Source organism: Staurois parvus, unplaced genomic scaffold, assembly GCF_062004578.1.
Source record: "Staurois parvus isolate SC_StPar_1 unplaced genomic scaffold, SC_StPar_1.0 ptg000818l, whole genome shotgun sequence".
NCBI classification, from domain to species: Eukaryota; Metazoa; Chordata; class Amphibia; order Anura; family Ranidae; genus Staurois; species Staurois parvus.
Genome location: NW_028318614.1, coordinates 10,218,747 through 10,240,460, shown reverse-complemented (window position 1 = coordinate 10,240,460; position 21,714 = coordinate 10,218,747). Strand labels below are relative to the sequence as shown.

At 42.8% G+C, this 21,714-nt stretch overlaps 2 long non-coding RNA genes across 2 annotated transcripts; one reads left to right on the top strand and one right to left on the bottom strand.

The window, feature by feature from the left end:
* The first annotated feature begins 5,930 nt into the window (after positions 1–5,930).
* Positions 5,931–20,931, top strand: LOC149444064 (uncharacterized). The gene is made up of 2 exons (XR_016306577.1): positions 5,931–6,718; positions 20,678–20,931. It is a non-coding gene; the product is annotated as an uncharacterized LOC149444064 (long non-coding RNA).
* On the bottom strand, positions 6,858–7,469 carry LOC149444065 (uncharacterized). The gene is made up of 2 exons (XR_016306578.1): positions 7,306–7,469; positions 6,858–7,164 (listed from the first exon to the last, which is right to left on the bottom strand). It is a non-coding gene; the product is annotated as an uncharacterized LOC149444065 (long non-coding RNA).
* Positions 20,932–21,714: the final 783 nt, after the last annotated feature.

The window sequence follows — 21,714 nt, the reverse complement described above, 5'->3', positions numbered from 1 at the left end:
GCCCAGACTCATCTGACCTTGCCCCAACAATCAGCACCATGGGTTCTTCTAAGCAGTTGTCTAGAAAACTTAAACTGAAAATAGTTGACGCTCACAAAGCTGGAGAAGGCTATAAGAAGATAGCAAAGCTTTTTCAGATATCAATATCCTCTGTACGGAATGTAATTAAGAAATGGCAGTCATCAGGAACAGTGGAAGTTAAAGCAAGATCTGGAAGACCAAGAAAAATATCAGACAGAACAGCTCGCAGGATTGTGAGAAAAACAATTCAAAACCCACGTTTGACTGCACGATCCCTCCAGAAAGATCTGGCAGACACTGGAGTTGTGGTACACTATTCCACTATAAAGAGATACTTGTACAAATATGGTCTTCATGGAAGAGTCATCAGAAGAAAACCTCTTCTACGTCCTCACCACAAAAATCATCGTTTGAACTTTGCAAATGAACATATAGACAAGCCTGATGCATTTTGGAAACAAGTTCTGTGGACCGATGAGGTTAAAATTGAACTTTTTGGCCGGAATGAGCAAAGGTACGTTCGGAGAAGAAGGGGCACAGAATTTAATGAAAAGAACCTCTGTCCAACTGTTAAGCATGGGGTTGGATCAATCATGCTTTGGGGTTGTGTTGCAGCCAGTGGCACAGGGAACATCTCACGAGTAGAAGGAAAAATGGATTCAATAAAATTTCAGCAAATTTTGGATGGTAACTTGATGCCATCTGTGAAAAAGCTGAAGTTAAAGAGAGGATGGCTTCTACAAATGGATAATGAACCTAAACACACCTCGAAATCCACGGGGGATTACATCAAGAGGCGTAAACTGAAGGTTTTGCCATGGCCTTCACAATCTCCTGACCTCAACATAATTGAAAATCTATGGATAGACCTTAAAAGAGCAGTGCGTGACAGACAGCCCAGAAATCTCAAAAAACTGGAAGACTTTTGTAAGGAAGAATGGGCAAAGATACCTCAAACAAGAATTGAAAGACTCTTGGCTGGCTACAAAAAGCGTTTACAAGCTGTGATACTTGCCAAAGGGGGCAGTACAAGATATTAACTCTGCAGGGTGCCCAAACTTTTGCAGATGCCATTTTTTTGTTTTCTGTTATTTTGAAAGTGTAAATGATGGAAATAAAATCTAACTTGTGTCGACATATTATAAGAATGTCTAATCTGTAATGTGATGCCTTTTGGAGATTTTTCCATCTTTTCTTGGCTTCTTTATGCACATTAATACAAATTTTTAGCGGGGGTGCCCAAACTTTCGATCCCCACTGTACACAGTAATGTATATCCCAGCTCCCCTGTACTCCATTATAGTGATATGACGTGTATACAGTAATGTATATCCCAGCTCCCCTGTACTCCATTATAGTGATATGACATGTATACAGTAATGTATATCCCAGCTCTCCTGTACTCCATTATAGTGATATGACATGTATACAGTAATGTATATCCCCCCTCCCCTGTACTCCATTATAGTGATATGACATGTATACAGTAATGTATATCCCAGCTCCCCTGTACTCCATTATAGTGATATGACATGTATACAGTAATGTATATCCCAGCTCCCCTGTACTCCATTATAGTGATATGACATGTATACAGTAATGTATATCCCAGCTTCCCTGTACTCCATTATAGTGATATGACATGTATACAGTAATGTATATCCCAGCTCTCCTGTACTCCATTATAGTGATATGACATGTATGCATTATGTATATCCCCCCTCCCCTGTACTCCATTATAGTGATATGACATGTATACAGTAATGTATATCCCAGCTCCCCTGTACTCCATTATAGTGATATGACATGTACACAGTAATGTATATCCCAGCTCCCCTGTACTCCATTATAGTGATATGACATGTATACAGTAATGTATATCCCCCTCCCCTGTACTCCATTATAGTGATATGACGTGTATACAGTAATGTATACCCCAGCTCCCCTGTACTCCATTATAGTGATATGACGTGTATACAGTATTTATATCCCAGCTCCCCTGTACTCCATTATAGTGATATGATGTGTATACAGTAATGTATACCCCAGCTCCCCTGTACTCCATTATAGTGATATGACATGTATACAGTATTGTATATCCCAGCTCCCCTGTACTCCATTATAGTTATGACATGTACACAGTAATGTATATCCCAGCTCCCCTGTACTCCATTATAGTGATATGACATGTATACAGTATGTATATCCCCCTCCCCTGTACTCCAATATAGTGATATGACATGTATACAGTAATGTATATCCCAGCTCCCCTGTACTCCATTATAGTGATATGACATGTATACAGTAATGTATATCCCAGCTCCCCTGTACTCCATTATAGTGATATGACATGTATACAGTACTTACTCCTTGAGTCCCCTGCAGTGATGGAGAGGGTGTCTCCATTCAGCGGAGGAGAGCAGACCTCTCCTGCACTTGTGCCCTCAGCAGCGGTGCCGAAGAAGCTGGAAACTGGAACTTGGCTTCACAATGAGGCTTGGAGCGCAGCCGCTCCATCATCTGTGCTCGCTGCTAGAGAATTTCTCCTCGCATTTGGCGAGCGGGCGAGCGGCTTTTTCAAGCCCTGATCTACAGTATATTACTGCCTTTCTTGTTATAATTAACAAATTCCATGCAAATCACCTAGCACCACAAAATGATACTTGCTTCTGTATTCTCTAAAAGGGGTGGTACTGGGAGGGGTGGAACCAAGGAATGGTACTTGGAGGTGGATCAGGGGCAGAAACACGCAGTGACTTGGAAGGGGGAGTTCCTGCACCTATTCTCTAAACAAGCCCTGACTATAGCCCTAGCAGATCATGTGATGCTAAGGGGGCCAAAGGAAAAGTGGGCTCAGCATTGGCACACAGTGACCCATGCAAGCAATAACAGCATCTATCAAAAATATTTGGGTACAATTAAGTAATATGTAGTTTGGCAACCTGTATATGATTGCTAGGAATGTGATTAATGTTCTGTATAAATAAATTGCCCTGGAGATCGAGATTAAAGGGGCAGGTGGGTCTCTTAATGGTTTTGCTATGGGGCCCTATTCATAGTTATGACCCTGTTTATAAATAAGCACTTAATGCAGCAAACATCCATGACATTAGTTTCCAGAGTTCACTGCAATTTCTAAAGGAAAGAACAGCAATGCCTGATCCCTCTTTGACTGCTCCAGTGTCAGACTCCATTCACACATGCACTCTTTGGAAACTGCTCATTTTGCACACGTTTACACCACCACTCTGAAAAGGCATGTTGTATTTGCGGTGCCATTCATTGTTAATGGCACCCCAAACACGCCACACAGATGCACATTTTGCCATGTGCAAAAGTATGCAACACGGTAAAAGGCACAGTAAGAAATGCTCAAACTGGAACACACCAAAAAGTTTATTGAGCTACTTTACCGCATGTAGTGCAGGTTATGGAAATCAATGGGCCCTCCTGTGCGTGTCACACATGGACTGGAGGAGAACTTCCATGGGATCCATCGGCAGTGGGCCAGTTAGGCTACGTTCACACTAGCTTTGTCAGCAAACATCAGACAGGCTTTTGGGAAGCGTTTTTAACACTTCTCAAACGCCTATGAAAATTCTGCACATGGCAGCACACAGTGCTGTTCACACTGAAGCGTTAGCATTGCGTTGCTTTGCGTTGTGGTAAAACTGACGACTCGTACCTAGTCAGGAGGAGTTGAAGCCTCCCATTCAAGTCTATAGTGCTGCTCCTCAAATGCCTGGTAGGCGTTTGCGGTGCGGTTGCGAGGCATTTGCAGAGCGTTAATACCATTTAACTTCATTATAGGTGTTTGTGGTGCGGTTTTAACACTTGGCAAATGACTATCAACTGCCTCAAAACTGCGCATGGGGCATTTGGGGAGCGTTTGAGGAGCATTAAAAACGCTTCCCAAATGCCTGTCAAACACTATAGGGGCATTTGGCAAGAGTTAGAAATAAAGTCAAGTGTGAATGAGCCCTTACCCGCTCCTTCCCCTTGCTGTGCCAAAAATAGAAGAGGGAAGGAGGGCATAAAGCGGAACTTCTCCTTTAGGGTGAAGTTCCGCTTTAAAAATGTAGTGTGCATTTTGCAGAAACACAGAAATACATGTTTTAATGCGTTTTCAATGCCATTTTGGTGCGTTTTCTGGCATCCTGTCTCCCACAATACGCCTGTGAAACTTGGACATGTGACTGAAAAAACGCACCCATAATACACCACGAGTGAGCTTTTGATATGTTTTCCATTCATTTCTATGGGGAGGTGCATTTTTGATGCGCTTTTTAAAGCGCTATTAAACCTAAAACCAAACATTTAATATATTGCAGTTTACCAATCATTAGATCACCTGGCGATCTGGTCAGTTACATATTTCCTGTATGACCCTAGGTTCACACGTAAGCGTTTTCCACGGCGTTTTGCAGAAATGCATAGCAGTGCATTTAACATAATTTCCTATGGGACACGGTCACATCTCCACATTTTCACCCGGTGCGTTTTTTGGAAAGGGTCAGTAACTTTTTTGAACGCAAAAAAGTTGCGTTTTTGGTTCTATAGACTTTAATGGAAACACTGCAGAAAAGCATGTAGTGCGTTTTTTGCTGCGTGTTTGCTGCATGTTTGCATTTTAAATGTGCCAAGCAACAAAAAAATACATTAAAAAAAGGCAAAAATGCAATGCAAAAACAGGTCAAACGCAAACTGCATAGGTGTGAACCTAGTCTTAGAGTGCCCCCACTCTGTATGAAGGTGCACAGGTGGCACAACAGACAGCAACAAGAAAAAAAACTCAAAACGCATCAAAAACAAGGCAAAAATGCAACACGCAATGCAGAAAGGGGTCAAATGTAAACTGCATAGGTGTAAACCTAGCCTTAGAGTGCCCCCACTCTGGATGAAGGCGCACAGGGGGCACAACAGACAGCAACAAGAAAAAAACTCAAAACGCATCAAAAACATGGCAAATATGCAACACGCAATGCAGAAAGGGGTCAAATGCAAACTGCATAGGTGTAAACCTAGCCTTAGAGTGCCCCCACTCTGGATGAAGGTGCACAGGGGGCACAACAAACAGCATTGTCAGTTTGGGGGTGGGTATTGCTAAATGTACTAGACTTTATAATCAGTTACAGCTATCAATTTTTTTGCTTTTGGGATAAAGTTTTTACATAAATAGTTAAACACCAGGGGCAGACTGACCATTTGGAAACTCGGGCACTGCCCGAAGGCCCGGGGTCAGTAGGGGGCCCCATGAGATGCCCCTGGTATCTTTTTCATAGGCTTTTTTGAGTTTGGGCAAGGACACAGGGGCCCCATGATCCCCTATTGCCCGGGGGCCCCATGAGTTGTCAGTCCGCCCCTGTTAAATACTGATCATTGTAAGCACCACTGTCAGTGGTAAATGGTTAGTCTCATTCTTGCAACTGATGCATTTGTAGGGGAGCTTGTTCTTTTGAAAAACAACAGATTTACTGCCAGGATCACCAGATGAAAACAGAAGAAAGAAAGCCTAAAAAGAAAAATGAATACAGCCATCACATCTGACAATTGGTAAGCTACAATTTTATAAAATGTTTCCTTTTGAGTTTAATACTGCTTTAAACATGCACTAAAAATGCAGCATGCAGGACTTTTAAAAACGCACTGCACTTGCAGCTCATTGGTGTGAAGAGTTCCATAGGATTTAGAGGGATACATTTTTCATGCATTTTTGTTCCACTTTTTAAACACCAAAAGCGCATCAAAAACTGATTGGTATGAAGGGCCCTACATAAAAACAAAGATCGGATGACCAGTTGCAGCATGCATCGTAATTATTACTGTGATAGTATTTCCTACAGGCCGATTCAGAAGGCATTTTCGGACTGAAGCAGCATCTAGTGCAATGTAGCAGATTGCTGCTGAAGAGGAAGCTCCTATCAGCAAGTCTTGGCAATAACCAGACCCCTCTAAGTGCTGGTATGAAGGGGAGGGATTGAGCAAGCTCAGGCACACAAAGTTCAGAATAAGGAGGAAACCTCAATGACAAAGAGACGAAAGACAAGTACAAGAACAGGATCAGATAGTAAGAGACTATGTGACAAAATGCAAGAAATATTACAGAAAGAAGGAAAGCGTCAGAAATGTTGTGGCATCCTGATCAGCAGCCGCGGAGTGACAGGTTGATTGACTGTCACATCTGTCACACTAGCCAGCACCACCAGCAATGAGCAGCAGAGGAACCTGGAGCAGATTTAACAGGTTTTGTGCCAGATCAGAAAAAATTCTTGTAGATATCAGCAGATGATTGGGGTGAAGACAGAACATTTCCCTCCACTGTATATACTAATGACATTATAGGAGGTGACACATATTTAAAGGGCTGATCAAGATCTCCACCCTTTTCTTAAGCTCCGCCCTAGTCTATATATATAGATCAATGTACGTGCTTATCTGAACGTTTCATTTTAACCACTGCATTACCGGTGTACAGATCACCAATCGGAGGCTGGAAAAGGAAACCACTCCCTTGTCGAAGCGTAATGGACTTTACACCTGACTCTGACATAGAGAGCAGTACCTGACACTTGCTGAGACTACAGCCATGCCACTATTTACAAGGGCGGTCGGCCTTCTGCGCCAAACTGTGAACCCTCGCATCACCAGCAAGGCATGGGCTTCCCAGAAGGTGGAATCAAAATCAATTTCATTAACAGTAAGTCAAGAAATTGGACTTTAAACTTTTACTAATGGGGGACGCATGCTTGAAATCGATCTGTACTCACACTTTACAATCTAACGTATTTTTTTCTGTCTAAGAAAAAGGGATTAAAATATGGGAAACAAAACACACATTTGTTACATTTATTTTTATTTTTTGTATGTTTTTGTAGTTGCTTTACCTTTCACATATTTGTACGAGTTTCACAGCAAAACGCAGCACAATGCAAATAGAATACAATAAAACAAACGTGCCCTTTCCAGGGTGTCAGGTTTCTGAGCCTTTGTATAAGCCCCGGTGTCACGCCCCGCGTCTGTACTCCTCCATATGTTTCCATTGTCCATAGTAAATACTTTTAATCTCTTCATTCTCAACGTGGATATGATATGTTAAAAAAAGTTACATAGTTGGTCCAGTTGAAAAAAAAAAAAAAAGTCCATCTAGTTCAAGTAATAGAAAAAAAAATTCTTTAAAAGGTTTTAGAATATGTTAATATTTCCTCATTGCACAAATGTGATAAGGAGGGTGGCTGCAAATGAGTCACTTAGAGATCACAAGACTAAGACAAAAATACGACTTACCCCCGCGAGCGTAAACTGTGTTGTACGAAGGCGATATAAGAAATGCACCTGTTTCCTGGAAAGGCTTTCCTTACTGACCTCAATTCATAGAGTCATGATTATCCCATAGGACTAAGCTACAGCTTTCTATGAATACATCCGCGCTCAGTGCAGAGCTGCATCCTATAGAGTGTGAAAGAGATTCATATCATCCATACATCTGTTCATACTCGCCCACTCAATCCCACCCCCCCATCCCCATTCACATATGGTGTAATTTACTGGTTGTTTCTGCTGTGCTAAGGCTTGGCAGGCATTCATTCATTCATCCTCATTATAATACTCTCGCGGCATGCAGCCCCTACCCCTCCTCGTGATGCTTTCTGTTAATATTTGATGAAAAGGGGGAGGAAGCGGCACGAGGCTAATGACCTTGGGAAATGTCCCGGTCACTACACAGAGGCCTGCAACTCCAAGAGGACACAGTGGTCTCCTAGATCCATGTAGGAGTGTGATCTTAATTAAAAAAAAAAACTAAATTATTTCACAGCACAAGTAAAATTATGTTATTTGTATTCTTGATGGAAAGAACAAAACAATCTACAACATATAACCTGAGTTATAAGGAAAATTCAGAATAAAAGGGGCTTTATTTAAACTAGGGGTCTCCAAACTGCGGCCCAAGGGCCAGGTGCTGCCTTTTGCCTTTATCCGGCCCTTGGAGTACTATTCCTCCCTCTGACACCAACAATGGTGCACTATTCCTCCCTCTGACACCAACAATGGGGCACTATTCCTCCCACTGATACCAATAATGGGGCACTATTCCTCAACCTAATACCACTGATGGGGCACTATTCCTCCCACTGACACCAACAATGGGGCACTATTCCTCCCACTGATACCAATAATGGGGCACTATTCCTCAACCTAATACCACTGATGGGGCACTATTCCTCCCACTGACACCAACAATGGGGCACTATTCCTCCCATTGATACCAGTGATGGGGCACTATTCCTCCCACTGATACCAATGATGGGACACTATTCCTCCCACTGATACCAACGATGGGGCACTATTCCTCCCCATGATACCAGTGATGGGGCACTATTCCTTCCACTGATACCAATGATGGGGCACTATTCCTCCCCCTGATACCAGTGATGGGGCACTATTCCTCCCCCTGATACCAGTGATGGGGCACTATTCCTCCCACTGATACCAGTGATGGGGCACTATTCCTCCCACTGATACCAATGATGGGGCACTATTCCTCCCACTGATACCAATGATGGGGCACTATTCCTCCCCCTGATACCAGTGATGGGGCACTATTCCTTCCACTGATACCAATGATGGGGCACTTCCTCCCACTGATACAAATGATGAGGCACTATTCCTCCCACTGATACCAACGATGGGGCACTATTCCTCCCCCTGATACCAGTGATGGGGCACTATTCCTCCCACTGATACCAACGATGGGGCACTATTCCTCCCACTGATACCAGTGATGGGGCACTATTCCTCCCACTGATACCAGTGATGGGGCACTATTCCTCCCCCTGATACCAATGATGGGGCACTATTCCTCCCCCTGATACCAGTGATGGGGCACTATTCCTTCCACTGATACCAATGATGGGGCACTTCCTCCCACTGATACAAATGATGAGGCACTATTCCTCCCACTGATACCAACGATGGGGCACTATTCCTCCCCCTGATACCAGTGATGGGGCACTATTCCTCCCACTGATACCAACGATGGGGCACTATTCCTCCCACTGATACTAGTGATGGGGCACTATTCCTCCCCTTGATACCAGTGATGGGGCACTATTCCTCCCACTGATACCAATGATGGGGCACTATTCCTCCCCTTGATACCATTGATGGGGCACTATTCCCCCCCACTGACACCAATGATGGGGCACTATTCCTCCCACTGATACCAACGATGGGGCACTATTCCTCCCACTGATACCAACGATGGCGGCACTATTCCTCCCCTTGATACCATTGATGGGGCACTATTCCTCCCACTGATACCAATGATGGGGCACTATTCCTCCCACTGATACCAATGATGGGGCACTATTCCTCCCACTGACACCAACGATGGGGCACTATTCCTCCCACTGATACCAATGATGGGGCACTATTCCTCCCACTGATACCAATGATGGGGCACTATTCCTCCCACTGATACCAACGATGGGGCACTACTGTTCCCGTTACTGACCACGTTCATTTTCACTGATGCTGGGCCCAGGACATTTTTACCCCCACTGCCACAACCCGGCCCTCCTAAAGTCTAAAGGTCAGTAGACTGGCCCTTGGTTTGAAAAGTTTGGAGGCCCCTGATTTGAACCATGTAGTGTCATGTAAGCATTAGAGTTGACACTTGATGCTTGGGTGGTGGTAATAATAGGCAGTTGAATTGTTTTCACCTTCCCCTTAAGCTGCAAAAGCAGCTGGAGGTGTATGCGTGATCCCCCCTGTCATGCAATTAGCAGGCACTTCTGCTGCCAAAGGTGGCCTATTCAAGTGGATGGGGCTGCAAACCAGAAGGTTCACAATTGCAGCACGTTATTCCCTTTGCAAAAGACTATTCAGCTGTCAAAAAAAAGGAAACACAAAAGCATTCAGGATGGAGTGTGAATGACCCTTTTTTCTATGTATAATAGCATTGGGAGTACAGCCAGAGCTCAGTGTGGAACAAAATGCATGGGAATTGATTTAGAAGCCTACAGATTTCTTACAGTAGCTCCAGATATAAAATACACACATTTGCTCTGTATACATTGAAACTATATAAATGTTTTTTTTTAAATGCAGCCAGTGAAAGTACCTGAATTTGACATAGAATCAGATTCTTGCCCTCCCCTGTACAGCAGAGCTCAGACTGGAAGAGGGATTAGCAGGACTGGCTTGTGAACTTTGTTTTCAAGGAACATACTGACAGGAGGAGAGATCAGAGTAAGCAGCTGGAGTGAAGAGAAGACACAGCTGTATTCCTTGAAATGGTTTTAAATCCAATAACAAACATTTTATAAAATGCAGCTTGCCAGTCCTTAAATGTGGTGGCTGCATTATTTTTCTTTTTTGTCATTTTTTTTCTTTATTATAACTTGGTGATCTGGTCGATACCCACACCTCCTGTCTAAGGGTGTCTCCACTCCACTGAGGAGTATCAGAGACACCATTGGACAGCAGCATTGTTAATCTGGGTGGTATTATGGTGGCCATACATGCTTCGATAAATTGTCAATTTCTTTTTTGAACTATCTCTGCTGATAGGAATAATCTATCTATAATCAACAAACCATTTGATTATGATGCCACTCATGGGGAAGTGGATTTTGATTTATAATTAAGATATGATCGTAATTTATGATCATAAATTATTGATCACATCCCTGTGTCAAAATATGATCATATTACTGAACAAAGTACAGTGCAACCTGATTGATGCAACATGATCAATAGTTTTCTGCCAGAGCTGATCGATTTGGTTTGATCAAATCCGATCTAAATTAAGTCTTAATCGATCAGAAGAGAAGCTATGACTATTTGCATGTTCGCGGATTTGATCACTTTGATTGGGTAAACTGATTTCGTTTTTACATACATAAACAAAGGGTGATTGTGAGCAAACCTGTCAGAGGTAGATGGTTTGTCTCAACCCTCTAAGGCCTCGTGCACACTGCCGCTTGCAAAAGCTCAGTACAGAGGGTTTTATTTACTGATCTAAAACGCAGCCCATTGTTTACAATGTACTTGTACATGCAGGTGCGTAAACAAGCTCTGCGTATTCTTGAGTAAAAAAAAAATAGAAAAAATTGTGTTCCTGGACAGTATTTGTGCCGGTACACACATATGCGCACAAATACGTGCATGTGAGCATAAATATTAATAGATTTTCCTAGGAATGTATTGTTCGTGCAAATTCACATACATGGAAATACCCGCAAGAATACACACAAATACGTGCAAAACAAACACCTGAAATGACTTCCAGAAATGTTGAAGCTCAAACATGAGTACCGTGTGCAAAAGGCCTAACTGCCACTTTTATGGAACAGCTTGGGCTGTTAAAGGAAGTTAAAAAATAATAGATTTACTGGCCAGATCACCAGGTGAAAATAAAAGAAAAAAAGACTTAAAAGGGAAATCGAATGCAGCTTCCGCGCCTAAGAATTAGTAATCTGCAATATATTACGTTTTTGTTTTGGGGTTTATAGTGGTTCTAAAGTTTCAAGGTTTTTAATCTTAATGTATTAACTGCATTAACCCCTTCACGCCTAAGGGTAAAACAAATCTAAATGCCTAAGCACAATTTTGCAACGTTGACATGTTAGTAAAACCGTACATATCATCATAACTACTTTGTACATCCAGGTGGATTATACCTTGTTTTTTCCAGGACAAATTGGGCTTTCATTTGGTGGTAAATGGTAATGGATATCTTCTGATTTTTCTTTATTATCAAAACTGGACCCAAATAGTAAAAAAAAAAAATCTTTTTTTTTTAATTTAGCTGTGTGTTTCTTGTTACTACCATAACCTACCACCCGAAATAAATTCTCCAGCTCTTGACGATCGCAGTGATACCATATATGTGTATGTTATTTGTTGTTTGCACCTGTAGTACAGCCCAGAAACAGTAGTGCATATTTTGTTTTTGTCTTTTTTTTACCTAAAACACACTGACACTGATAATAATTTTTTTTTAATCCTGACCGTTGACCCTGACCTTTTGACCTTGACCTTTGACCCTGACTCTAAACACTAACCCTGGCACTGAACTAGATCAAACCTTGATCTAGGTATTTTTTCTTTATTTTTTTAAATATATATATTTTTTTTTTACAAAATTTTTTTCCCCTCTATGCCAGGAGTTAGAGAAATACATTGTATCTCTCTCCTTCATTCATAGAAAGAAAAAAAAAAACAAGGGGGCCGGGTTGTACAGTGACTGATCACTGTGATAGCCAATCAGAGGCTATCACAGCGATCATGTGACCCGGACTCAGGAGTCCCGGGTCCCGATCGTTAGAACAGGACCCAGTGCTATCAGTGACACCGCGGTCTTTGTGCTGGGAGTGCGCTGTGTGGCGCGCTCCCAGCACAAAGACAGGTACACAAATATGTGGCCCCACGGAAAAAAGCCCAATTCTGTGAGGCCGCATATTTGTGTTACGTCGGCGTCAAGGGCTTAAGGCAAAAAAAAACCTTTAACTAGATGTTAAGTTCCCCCTCCCTAAAGTCCTGTATCGATCCAGCACTGTGCCTGTCTGCCTGTTCCTGGTCTCACAGGACTGATTGATAGCAGTGGGAACCATTGGCTTCAGCTTCTGTCAATCATATCCAGTGAGGAGGGAGGGGACTGGGCTGAGACAAGCTGTGTGTGTGTCTATGGAAGCACACAGCCCAGCTCGGGAGTGTACCTGCACATGTGCTACCATAGGAAATGGCTTGCTATGGGCGCACATGGAGAGGAGGAGTGGACAGCACCAGTAGGGGACCAAAGAAGTGGAAGTTCCGGGCTTCTGTGTGCAAAATCAGTGCCCAGAGCATGTAAATATAAACCTCTTTTTATTTTAGATATAAAAAAGGGAGCCTTTACAATCACTTTAATACCCCTTTAACTATAAGTGGTGTCATCTAACAGGCTGTGCTGTGTGATGTGACTATGTAAATCTCTAGACTGGATGGACAGATATGCAAACCTTTTTGCATCTAAAAATATTCCCTTAAATGTAAATCATTGGTGTGTTTACCTGGAGTTCAGCTTTAGGATGGCCCTACATTTTAGGTTGTGTTAGGATGTTGGCAAGCAATCCAAACTGCCAAATTACATATTTGCTGCCCATAAGACACATACGTAATACATTTTGTCCCACGAAAATGGAAAACATGTTTATTTATGTCCCAAAATAAGAGGACACCTAGTGGGCAATAGAATAATAGCAATCATATGTCTTTCTACATTTTAACAGTGCAGGTCAGAGTCCTGCAAAGTAACTCCTGATTGGTTGATAAAATAACCAGCTACGCTTTCTTGTTAAACAACCTCCTGTAAGTCGTTTCCTGCATAGGAGTACCTGACTCACAGATGTTACAAAGTCAACTGGAACTGCCAGGCTTGTAATTATGGGACTTTACTGTAAATGTGACACTAGAGCCTTTCACTTCATTAAGGCAGGAAAGAAGAAAAGGATTTTTGCATACAATAAATTCAAGCTATTTAGATGGATAGACATTAGAACACTTTTTATAGGTGCACCTGACACTGACATAGTGTAACCATGAATATTTTTCTCTGAACCTGAGTCTTAGATTGACCCTTTAACCACTTCAAGTCGGGACACTTTCACCCGCTTCGTGCCCAGGCAAATTTTCAGCTTTCAGTGCTATCACACTTTGAATGACAATTGTGCGGTCATACAACACTGTACCCATATGAATTTTTTAGCATTTTTTTGAGACAGATAAAACTTTATTTTGGTGGTATTTATTAAACACTGGGATTTAAATTTTTTTGCTATATAAATCTAAAACTACAAACATTTTGAAAAAAAAAGTGTTTTTTTAATAATCTTTCTTCATAAATCTTGGCCAAAATGTATTTAGTTATCTTTTTAGTAAAAAAAAAACCCAAATTAGTTTGTAACCAAAAATTATAATTTTTCAAAACAATTTTTACATTTTTATATTATTATTTGGTTTTTTTTAAAACATACTGTCACCCTAGCAGTACAGTGTCACCATAGTGATACTGTACTACTTGTGAGAGATGATGAAGATTGTTTTTTTTGTTTTTACACTGATTGCTTTTACACCCATAAAGGCTGTAAAAGCAATCATTTCTCCTTCTCTCTGGCTGCATTCTTGCAGCCATTGAGAAATACTGTGAGAGCTGTGATTGGTCACAGCTTGTCACATGGTACAAGGCTGTTGTGAATAGCCTTGTACCATGTGACCTCTGTGATCATTCAGCACAGGAAGGGATTGCGGGAGGACGTTTAAAAACGTTCACCCTCTCCAGCACTGCTCCCGTCCGGCTGTTTATCTACATGGGCTGGACGGGAAGTGGTTAATTTGCCCCTAGTAGACACATCCTTTAATAAAAGTTGAGCTAAAAAAATCCCTACAGCTTTAGTCACATCACTTACCTGTAATGAAGTATGTCTCATGTTATACAGGCAGTTGGATCCTGGAGAAATCTTCACTGCAGGGATGTCCTGTCTTCTTCCTGTCTCTGAATGTTTGGCACTGCAATGGTTAACAGCTTTGGCTCTTCAGGCAGAACAGCAGTACAAATGATCCAACAGAGACACGCCCCCTCCTTCCTCCTCCAGTGAAAAAAGTTCTTTCTCTGATGACCCTGCTTGTTATATAATCTGTGAATGGGGGGGGGACTGATCAGTTGTAGGATTCTCTCCCCCATTCACAGATCCTATTACCAGCAGTGTAATCGATAAAAGAACTTTTCTCAATGGAGAAGGAGGAAGGAGGGGGGCGTGTCCCCATTGGACCATCTGTATTGCTGTTCAGCCTGAAGACCTGAAGCTGTTAACCACTGTAGTGCTGGAAGTTCAGAGACAGGAAGAGGACAGGACATCCCTGCAGTGAAAATTTCTTCAGGATCCAGCTGCCTGCATGACTAAATCTGTATGGAATTTTTTTAAGGTAAGCTTTATTTTCCCCACACTTACCAAGCCTCAAATGTTACCAAGTATTTCTAGATATAGGACACAGTTGGTGTCAGAGGATGAAATATTACCCCAGGGGCTGAATAATAGAAGGCAAAGGGCTGCATGCGCCCCTGGGAGCAGTTTGGAGACCATTGTTGGTGTGAGAGGATGAAATATTACCCCAGGGCTGGATAATAGCAAGCAAAGGGCTGCATGCTCCCCCGGGCTGCAGTTTGGAGACCATTGTTGGTGTCAGAGGATGAAATATTGCCCCAGGGGCTGAATAATAGCAAGCAAAGGGCTGCATGCACCCCCAGGCTGCAGTTTGGAGACCATTGTTGGTGTCAGAGGATGAAATATTACCCCAGGGGCTGAATAATAGCAAGCAAAGGGCTGCATGCTCCCCCAGGCCATAGTTTGGAGACCATTGTTGGTGTCAGAGGATGAAATATTGCCCCAGGGGCTGGAAAATAGCAAGCAAAGGGCTGCACGCGCCCCCGGGCTGCAATTTGGAGACCATTGTTGGTGTCAGCGGATGAAATATTACCCCAGGGGCTGCATAATAGCAAGCAAAGGTCTTCATGCGCCCCTGGGCCACAATTTGGAGACCATTGTTGGTGTCAGAGGATGAAATATTGCCCCAGGGGCTGGATAATAGCAAGCAAAGGGCTGCATGCGCCCCTGGGCCACAATTTGGAGACCATTGTTGGTGTCAGAGGATGAAATATTGCCCCAGGGGCTGGATAATAGCAAGCAAAGGGCTGCATGCTCCCCCGGGCCGCAGTTTGGAGACCACGTGGCTATGGTGATGCAGCATTCCACAATGCAGGATAAAGCCCCTTGTAAGGCTTTCATTACCGCAGGGTGTCATGGTGTGACCAGGCCAGTGGTGTACCAATATCAGAAATACACTATTTACTTTAGTACATTACCTTTTTTCCTGAACATATTTGTCAGATTTTCTCTTTAGCCCAGCAGTTTGTGTTTCCATTACATGATGAATACTTGTAGCCATCTTACAGGACAGGAGTAGTCGGTGCATTTTCTCAGCTCTTTAATCAGTTATGGAGTAGAACGGATTTCCTGAGATATGACTGTATTCACTGAACAGGAAAGGAATGATGTGTTTCCTGTCCAAACCACTTTGCAAAATCTAAGATGTTTTTACATTCAGCTCAGGTTTACTGACAGAACTCACTAGAAATTCTAATGGAAGTTGGAAAATGGAAGGAATGGAAGGTGGGTGTACCTAACACCCAACTTAAGGTCCAGCCTGTGTGACAAGTATGGCTGCCTCCTGAGACACAATGGAGAATGACAGGAGACATGAAGGGACAGGAAGTGGGGTAGACTAAGGAATATCAGGTAAAAATAAAGGGGTAAAAAAAGACTTGAAAAAAGAAAACTAATGCAGCCACCAGGGGTGGACTGACAACTCATGGGGCCCCCAGGCAATAGGGGATCATGGGGCCCCTGTGTCCTTGCCCAAACTCAAAAAAGCCTATGAAAAAGGTACCGGGGCATCTCATGGAGCCCCTTACTGACCCCAGGCCCTCGGGCAGTGCCCTAGTTTCCAAATGGTCAGTCCACCCCTGGCAGCCACTACATCTAAGCGATTTGCAAAATATTTAATTTTCGTTTTTGGGTTTTCGATGCGCTTTAAAGTGGAACTAAAGTCTCTAAAATAACTGTAGCTATTTTTAATCCTTATGCTTCTAGAATTAGTAACTAGGTAGAAAGGTATGTAATATTTACTTGTTTTAGACTTTTTTTTTCTTTTTTACATTTCTTCAGTAGCTTCCTGGTTTCTGGCCTAGGCCAAAATGATATCATACATTCCAGGAGTCTTTCATTTGGAGGAGGGGCTTTCTCAACTAAACACGCCTTCCTGCCTGCATGCCACAGCTAAGGGCAGATGGATTCTAGGAAGTAAATTCTAAATGAATCATCTGCTCTTACTCAAGATGTCCTTGGCTAGAAATGCTAGGAAAGTGTTTTTCATAGTGATTTCTCAACAAAATGAAGTCTGGTGACTTGGATAGATGGATGAGTGAGTTTGCTTTGAATATTAAAAATGAATGAAATGGTTTTCCGTTCGTGGTGCTCAGATACAGCTAGGTTCTGCCTTAAAGGATAAGCTCACCTTTTAGATGAAAATAATAAATGCATATTTTTTTTTGCAGGTAAAAAATGTGCATTTATTATTTTTGTCTACAGGAGCCTGGAAAGCATTGAACCAGTGATCATTAGATCACTGATGCCATGCAGGTCTCCTGCAGACCTGTCAGTATATCTGCTTGCTGTATGGGACGTATGGTGTATGGTCAAGCAGATATTCTGCCAGGAAGCTTCAATGAACTACCACAGTGCTGAACAGTCCTGTGATAGCTCATTGAAAACTACAAGCCCACAGCCACTAAGGCTGTCAGGACGTGCAGTTCATTCATTTACGGAAGTCCATGAATGAAAGATGCGGCTGTGTGGGCGGAGCCCCGCATGGCCACGCTGTTTCCAAAATTGACAGATAGTACAGGGAGACTTCTACCCGTACTGTCGGAGGGGGGGGGGGGGGGGCGGCAGGCGCAGCTATGGGAATGCGTTACATGTTCCACCCTAAAAACAGGTGGAACATGTAACATGTTCCCAAAGGTGAACTTATCCTTTAGGGCTGGTTCACACTCTGGATGAGGTTTTGCATGCGAGTTCTGGCGCAGTCTGGTGCATTTTTGATGCGTTTTTTACATGTTCCTGTGCATTTTTTCCCCTCTTTTTCTGTTTTTTTGGTTTGTTCCAGTGCGTTCCGGGGCGTTTTACTGTGTTCCAGTACAGTTCTATGCAGAAAAAATGCAGCATGTTCTACTTTTTTTTCTACAACCAGAACGCAAGCACTGATGTGAACTATGACATTGACAACCATATAACCTACTTTCTGTGCATTTTGGATGCAGAAAAAAAGCAACTGAAACGCATGTAGTGTGAACTGGCCCTTAGGGATGCAGTTCAGTGCGCTTTTTTTCTGCATTAAAAATGCATGCACAGTGTTTTCCATGTATTCCAATGGCCCTGGTTCACACTAGTGCAGTCAGTTCCAGTGTAGAACGTGCTGCATTTTTTCTGCACAGACCCATACTGGAACACAGCAAACTGCATCAAAACTGCACCGGAACTGCGTGTGGGGTGTACTGTAAGCAAAAACATACCCGGAATGCATCCAAAGTGCGTTTTTGTGATGTAAACTGGTCCTTAAAGTGTTATTAAACCCAGGACCCTGCATTCACTATATCTGGTCTTCCACAGTATACACAACATGGAAATGCAATTATTTTAGTAAATATAAACTGCTAAATACATTTTCTCATCAGCAGTCAGAGCAGTCTTGTGACTTCTATCAGTATCCAGCAGAGCACTGGTTAAAGCTTCTAGGCGTTTTCTTTCTCCCCTGATTGTGCTATGAGGCTGCGGGTCCCATGACCTTCTGTCAGGACAGCTCTGATTGGCCCTCTGCTGATCACATGCACTCTCCCAAGAAAAAAAAGCTCTCTAGCATTACACACCAAACTGAGCATGTGCAGCTTTCCGCAAAGGCTCAGTTCTATCAACAGATGGATTGGGGACAGTAGAAGAAGGGGAGGATCAGGGAAGCCAGGATCAAATATCTTTTTTTACAAAATGCAGAGGATTAACCCCTTAGGTTCTGCAGTCAGTATAACGAGCATGCTTTACAGGGGTTAAAATTTAGAGTCCAGACCTACTAGCCGGTCACAAAACTTACTCGCCACCAGTTGCCCCACCCAACCTTGCCCAAGTCCACCCCCAACCCCAGAATAAATAGTCCAAAATATAAAACTGTACACAGTAATGTATATCCCGGCTCCCCTGTACTCCATTATAGTGATATGACATGTACACAGTAATGTATATCCCAGCTCCCCTGTACTCCATTATAGTGATATGATATGTATACAGTAATGTATATCCCAGCTCCCCTGTACTCCATTATAGTGATATGACATGTACACAGTAATGTATATCCCAGCTCCCCTGTACTCCATTATAGTGATATGACGTGTATACAGTGATGTATATCCCAGCTCCCCTGTACTCCATTATAGTGATATGACATGTATACAGTAATGTATATCCCAGCTCCCCTGTACTCCATTATAGTGATATGACATGTATACAGTAATGTATATCCCAGCTCCCCTGTACTCCATTATAGTGATATGACGTGTATACAGTAATGTATATCGCGGCTCCCCTGTACTCCATTATAGCGATATGACGTGTATACAGTAATGTATATCCCAGCTGCCCTGCACTCCATTATAGCGATATGACGTGTATACAGTAATGTATATCCCAGCTCCCTTGTACTCCATTATAGCGATATGACGTGTATACAGTAATGTATATCCCAGGTGAGGGGTCTATTGTTGCCAGCTACAGGGTATCTACAGTGGGGCTTAAAATTTCGAGTCTAGACCTACTAGCCAGGCACAAACCTTTGCTCTCCTCCAGTTGCCCCACCCAACCTTGCCCAGGTCCGCCTCCAACCCCCCACCCAACCACGCCCCCTTAAAGCTTATGAAATTACATTTTTCTTTACAATAAAGAGTCCAAAATATAAAACTGTACTCAGTAATGTATATCCCAGCTCCCCTGTACTCCATTATAGCGATATGACATGTATACAGTAATGTATATCCCAGCTCCCCTGTACTCCATTATAGCGATATGACGTGTATACAGTAATGTATATCCCAGCTCCCCTGTACTCCATTATAGTGATATGACGTGTATACAGTAATGTATATCCCAGCCCCCCTGTACTCCATTATAGCGATATGACATGTATACAGTAATGTATATCCCAGCTCCCCTGTGCTCCATTATAGTGATATGACATGTACTCAGTAATGTATATCCCAGCTCCCCTGTACTCCATTATAGCGATATGACATGTACACAGTAATGTATATCCCAGCTCCCCTGTACTCCATTATAGTGATATGACATGTATACAGTAATGTATATCCCAGCTCCCCTGTACTCCATTATAGTGATATGACATGTATACAGTAATGTATATCCCCCTCCCCTATACTCCATTATAGTGATATGACATGTACACAGTAATGTATATCCCCCCTCCCCTGTACTCCATTATAGTGATATGACATGTACACAGTAATGTATATCCCAGCTCCCCTGTACTCCATTATAGTGATATGACATGTTGTATACAGTACTTACTGTCCCCCCCGAGTCCCCCACGGCGGTGGAGAGGGTGTCTCCTCTCAGCGGAGGAGAGCGGACCTCTCCTGCACCTGTCCCCTCAGCTGTGGTGCCACAGAAGCTGGAAACCGGAAGTTGTAAATCGGAACTCGGCTTCACAATGAGGCTTGGAGAGCAGGTGCAGTCACTCCAAGCTTCATCTGTGCTCGCCACTCGCCACAGAGGAATTTCTCCTCGCATTTGGCGAGCGGGCGAGTGGCTTTTTCAAGCCCTGCTTTACTGCACATACAGATTGATTTTGACTGTTGTAGGTTTAGTAACACGTTAAGAATTTATAATTGCATTTCCAATACACTGTATTTCCTGATTACATATACATGCAAATCTCTGGTTGACAGGGATAACTGTAGAACTTAAAGGAACCCTCTGTCTACTTTTATCTTTTCCAGGAGCAAGCCATTGGACTGGCTGTATTATTCACCGTTTTCTTGATTCCATCTGGGTGGATCCTGGCAAACATGGAACACTACAAGAGCAAGCCAGAATAAATAGTTTGCCTGAAATCTTTGGACCAGTCTGTGGAATGAAGGTGGAACAGTTATCAGCACAAAGTCATGTAACCAGCTGAGTTGGTGGATCTACTCCATGGAATGTGCTGTCCTTACTGCTTATTTTTATACTTAATAAAACTATTGTAAACTTGTTTTGTTTGTATAAAAAATGTTGTGTATTATGCGGGCCATAGGGATTTGTATGGAGGGCAGAGAACTTCATGTTAAGGGGTATGCTCTGCTGTTATACACAGCCAGCCAAAGAAAACTAGAGATTTATATAACACAGCACCACCTAGTGGCCCATCAACAATGTGTAGGATGCAGGGAAAGATTTTTATCAGATACTGAGCAGCCTGTTAAGGATGCTGAAGAGGAAAGGTAACCACAAAGGAATGCTGGTCAGCTCGGCCCCTCTCACATGAGTGTTCCAGGAGGCTGTTCTTGATTTTGAATAAAGGATACATTGATATACATTGAGGTATCCCTATAGGTGGCCTGATGTTTGTCTTTCTACACTGCTCAAAAAAATTTAAGTAACACTTTGAAAACACATCAGATCTCAATAGGGAAAAATCTCATGCTGGATATCTATACTGATATGGACTGGGTAATGTGTTAGGAACGTAGGGATGTCCCATCGTTTCATAGAAATGAAAATGAACAACCTACAGAGGACTGAATTCAATTATACCCCGAAAATCAGTGAAAAAATTATGCAGCACGCTAATCCATTTAGCTGAAATGTCATTGCAGCAACTCAGAATGGTACTCAGTAGTTTGTTTGGTTCCCACATGCTTGTATGCATGCCTGTCAATGTCGGGGCATGCTCCTAATGAGACGATGGATGGTGTCCTGGGGTACTTCCTCCCAGATCTGGACCAGGGCATCACTGAGCTCCTGGACAGTCTGAGGTGCAACCTGGCGTCATCAG